Source organism: Alosa alosa, chromosome 2, assembly GCF_017589495.1.
Source record: "Alosa alosa isolate M-15738 ecotype Scorff River chromosome 2, AALO_Geno_1.1, whole genome shotgun sequence".
NCBI lineage: Eukaryota > Metazoa > Chordata > Actinopteri > Clupeiformes > Clupeidae > Alosa > Alosa alosa.
The window spans coordinates 36282517-36287516 of NC_063190.1; the positions used below are offsets into that span (position 1 = coordinate 36282517).

At 49.7% G+C, this 5000-nt stretch overlaps 1 protein-coding gene across 1 annotated transcript in view; it reads left to right on the forward strand.

The window, feature by feature from the left end:
- Nucleotides 1–680: 680 nt before the first annotated feature.
- Nucleotides 681–5000, forward strand: part of si:dkey-175m17.7 (dual specificity protein phosphatase 10) — a 10185-nt gene continuing 5865 nt past the window's right edge. The window contains 1 exon segment of the mRNA XM_048267035.1: nucleotides 681–754. The gene's annotated coding sequence lies outside the window, so the exon portion shown is untranslated.

Consider the following 5000-nt stretch of genomic DNA (forward strand, 5'->3'; position numbering starts at 1 on the left):
GTCGGGTCCTCTGCGCGCGCTCCAGAGCTGCGTCAGCGGCTGCAACCCCAAGGCCAGCCAGACGGCCAGCTCCACCTGCTCCTACTGCAGCAGCGCTTCGCCGTGGTTTAACCCCACCCGGGCAAGCAGCAGCAGCAGCAGCAGCCGGGGCCCATGCACGGCTCGGGCCGGCTCGGTGGGGAGGAGGAAGGGGAGGCTTCGCCGGTGGTAGCCACGACGACGGCGCACTACTGCACGCACGATCTGGCCGGAGGAGCTGGCGAAGAAGATGACGCGCTCGAAGGCGCAGGGCAGCGCGTCGGGCCACGAGCAGAACGGCGGTCACCCCGGCAACAACCCGGTCATCCTGGACTGCCGCAACCTGCTGGAGTTGACGCGCTCGCAGCTGACGGACCACGCGGGCCGGCGCCGGCTGCAGCAGGGCAAGAGCGCCGTGCTGGACTTCATCGGGTCCAGCGGCGCCGGGAGCAGGGACTCGGGCCGCGACTCGCTCAAGCGCCTGTGGACCACGGGAGGCGACGTGGGCATGATGGGCGACGCCAACGGCCTGGACGACGAGGACATGCCACACTGCCGCCCGTGCCCCTCCTCGCCCCCAGCCCCCTCTCCTCGGGCCTCCTCACACGCCACCCTCATCAAGCCCAAGCAGCGTAGACCGGGCGACCGCTGAGGGCGCCACTGGGCCCCTCGGCCCAGTCCCTGCACCTGGTCCTCAACTCCCTCAACCAGGAGCAGGACGAGGAGAATGGACGAGGTAGGGCGCCATGGCAACGCCGTCTCCTCTCTCTCACACTCATCTCTCCGCCACGTCTCTCTCTCTCTCTCTCTCTCTCTCCCTTCTCACCGTCTTGTTAGTATCTTTCTTAATCTTTTATTAGCTCTTTCTCTGTCTCCCTGTCAGTTTTTTTTCTTGGTTTGTTCTTCATGTCTCTCGCTGGTGCTGAAGGAGTATAGTGATCTAATGGTCACCCTGACAGGGCTCTGAAGTGTATGAGAGCTTTGTTGTCAGGCCCCTTCTTTGTTCCTGCACCTATTATAGACAGCTATGTTATTATCAGTGCACCTATTATAGACAGCTATGTTATTATCAGTGCACCTATTATAGACAGCTATGTTATTATCAGTGCACCTATTATAGACAGCTATGTTATTATCAGTGCACCTATTATAGACAGCTATGTTAATATCAGTGTGCAGATATTATAGACAGCTATGTTAGTACACTGTGAAGGCTTTATTCAGTGGCACTAAGGACTGTTTATATCTTCTCTCTCTGTCTCAGTCTCTCTCTCTCTCTCTCTCTCTCTCTCTCAGCGTTGGACACTTTCATTTATTTCCTCAACTGGGTTTGGGTCCATTTGATTTTATTTGTGCAGTAAAATTAGCCCATAAAACAAACTCGAAGGCTCCTAGAGGAGCAATCTTAGGCGTGCTGTTGAAAACAACCTGTTGTGATCTGTGTGCCCAGAACGGGCTGCAGGCTTGACGCTTACAGAGCAGAGTAGATGGTTTTAGTTACAGTATGGACATGGAGAAGATGAGAAGTGTGTTCTTGGGGCTTTTGACAGGACAGTGAGGAGAGTTAGGAAGTGAGTGCCAGAGAGGTGGGGTGGGATTGTGTGTGTGTGTGTGTGTGTGTGTGTGTGTGTGTGTGTGTGTGTGTGTGTGAGGTGGAATTGGGAAATGACCTGGTTCGGACTCAGACCCCGGACCCTGTAGGCACATGGACCCAAATTTGGTACGGCGCTGGAGCCACTTGTGCAATAGCGCCCCCTGTGGGTTCTTAATGGCACATACTAGTAATCATACCCATCAGCCTTGCCTGTGTGTGCGAAGAACACGAGGTGATGAATGTAGTTAACTATTAGGATAAACATTTCACTTAGATTATTAGATGGATAACTTCCTTTGTTGGTACTTTGTTGAATGAAGCCTACAACATCAAGCCTACAACATCTCCAGAGTTCAACAGTGGCATCTGGTAACCCAGAGGAAGATGTATAATTTCTGTTTGGATTTCACATGAGTGTTGTGTGTGGATCAATGTGTGGCAGTCTGCTGTAGCCCCGATGGTGCTAAGCTGCTGCCGTGCCGGACCGGTCACATGGTCAGTCCACGGCGGACGCAAGAGGATATCAGATATCTCATGAGCCATTAGGCACTGGGAGACATCTGATATCGCATGAGCCATTAGGCACTGGGAGACATTACGAGCATAACAACTAGCTGATGGAGAGGGAGCAGCACTCCATTGGACTCTCAAGTACCGTTTGATTAGGGGTGTGTGTGTGTGTGTGTGTGTGTGTGTGTGTGTAATAAATCAGTAATGGAACACAGCACCCAAAACAATCAGCACACACATCTTTCACTCTCATCTCTGTGTGGACAGATTCTAATGATATCACTTTATTTATGGCTAATTACTGACGAGTGATACATCACAAAGAGAGACCAGAGACTAGATCTTCCGGAGAATATCATCAAACAACAGCGAAACAGATTAATAGGTAATAGGAAGTCAACAAATGTAGTTCCACTGCGTTTCTGGATTCACGTCTGGAGTCGTCGTCTTCACAGAAGTGTCGAAACGTCAACTGCTGTGCAGCACAATAAATAGATTTCTGTGTGTGCTCCCGTCAACCTTCTCCAGATCAATAGGGAACTCACTATCTCATATTTTCCTTACAAGCCTCAGGGTCTGCTCCTCTCTACTGCTCCTCTCTCCTGCTCCTCTCTCCTGCTCATCTCTCCTGCTCCTCTCTCCTGCTCCTCTCTCCTGCTCATCTCTCCTGCTCATCTCTCCTGCTCATCTCTCCTACTCCTCTCTCCTGCACCTCTCTCTGGGCGTACTCTCTCTCTCCTACCTCCACGTTATAAATGCTGTGCACTCCGTCTGCTGTAGACTGCCTATTGTGCCATGATAATTAGCTAGAGTCAAAACCCCTCATCAGCTCACATGACAACAGCCAGCAACAGCTTTGTTTTTCTTACACAATGGCCGCGCATAAGGAAGCTAAATATCGTTTATGCAAAGCAGTTACAGTCTGTCTCCTACATGCGTCTCCGACCTTTAATAGCGGATGTCAGCGGCTGATATAATATAATATAATATAATATAATATAGACATGAAGCGACCTGCTCTAATTTGTCTCCTTTTAGAGGAGTTCTGGTTGCGTGCGTAGAGTTCAGTAGTAAATGGCGTATTTGAATACATTTGGCTATTTGTTCCTGAGTGATTTTAATGGGAGAGACTTTGCAGAGGAAGCTCACGCAGTCGTTAAGTGGAGCTCCTACATAATTACTAGAGCAGCCATAAAGCTGCCTTTATTAACCGCACTGGACTGTCTTGTGAGAGGCAACGATAAACGCTTTGATTTAGCATTAATTAATCCACACAGACTCGGGCACAATCTCACACACACACGCACACACACACACACACAATCAAAGACCAGACCAGAGCATTGAAGAATCCTCTGCTGTTAGAATGTTAACACTAGACACACACACACACACACACACACACACACACACACACACACACACACACACACACTGCATGAAGGCCTACATATGTAAGCGTCTATACAACGAAAGACCACATGTAGACCAGAGGCCCAGTTTAAGATTGTCGATTGAACGATTCTCCACCATTCTTTTATAAGTCAGTCTGACCTCAGTAATGGATATCCTTGTAACCTTACCAGTACTTCCTAAAGACCTCTGAAGGTTTACATTAGGATGGGTAATTACCAGTGAGAGGCTTATGCATTAGCCATAAGCTATATATTAGCAGTGAGAGGCTGATGCGTTATCCGTTAGATAAAGCGTTTCTGGGGTTTTCAGATAAAATAGCTGCCAAGGTCAGTCAGGAGAGACAAACAGAAGCGTGACGTTCTAAACATCAGCGGAGCTGCCAGTGGGCAGAGCCGGACGCTTATCTCCGAAGCTCCGCGTGCCGTTTTCATTTAGAACATCAATGTCCTCTGTCCTCAGCGCTCCTCCGTCCTGCTCTTGATCCTGTGTGTCCGGTTCTTAGTCCTGCGTGTCCGGTTCTTCCTTCTGCCGCTCCATTGAGGGTGTCGCATCATACTGCTTTTTTACATGGTGACTTAATGTGTGGCGAGGTTTGGTAAATAAGAGAGAGAGAGAGAGAGAGAGAGAGAGAGAGAGAGAGAGTACGAACACAGATAGCATGTCTGTGTTTGGTGAAGAGCAGTGGCTTGATTAAAGTGTGAGAATTAATTAATCAGGTTTTTTTGTCTTTCCAAACGAGGCCACTGATACCAAAGCCTGACTGCAGGAGATTAAACAGCTCTTGTATTTAAGCGACAAAGCTCAGTCGGCCTGTGATGTATTCTTTATGTCTATTGTTACATAACACCCCCGACTCCACTCCTTTCCTCCCATCATCATCATCCTCCTTGTCAGACGTCTCCTCGGAGAGGATCAATGATAAATGAGGTCGGGGGATTTGAGAAGTTTTCAGATCTTTTCTCTGGTCTTTGTGCCTGTCCCCTCCGGTCAGCTGAGAATGTGTGTTTGTGTGTGTGTGTTTGTGTGTGTGTGTGTGTGAGGATGTGTGCAATTACATAAGAGCGCCAAGACCACCAGAGATTAATGCAGAGAGAGCCTGTCAAACAGGCGCTGACACCAGAGAGAGAGAGAGAGAGGGGATGAGAGGGAGGGAGAGAGGGAGAGGGAGAGGGAGAGAGAGGGATGAGAGAGGGATGAGAGGGAGGGAGAGAGAGAGGGAGAGAGGGATGAGAGAGGGATGAGAGGGAGGGAGAGAGAGAGAGGGAGAGAGAGAGAGAGATGAGAGGGATGAGAGGGAGGGAGAGAGAGAGGGAGAGAGTGATGAGAGGTAGGGAAAGCGGGGTAGAGGGATAAGAAGGATGAGAGAGAGGAAACAGCTTCTAGTTTTTAAACCATCTATTCCCATATTGCTAAGTCATACTCACACACACACACACTCACACACACACACACACACACACAC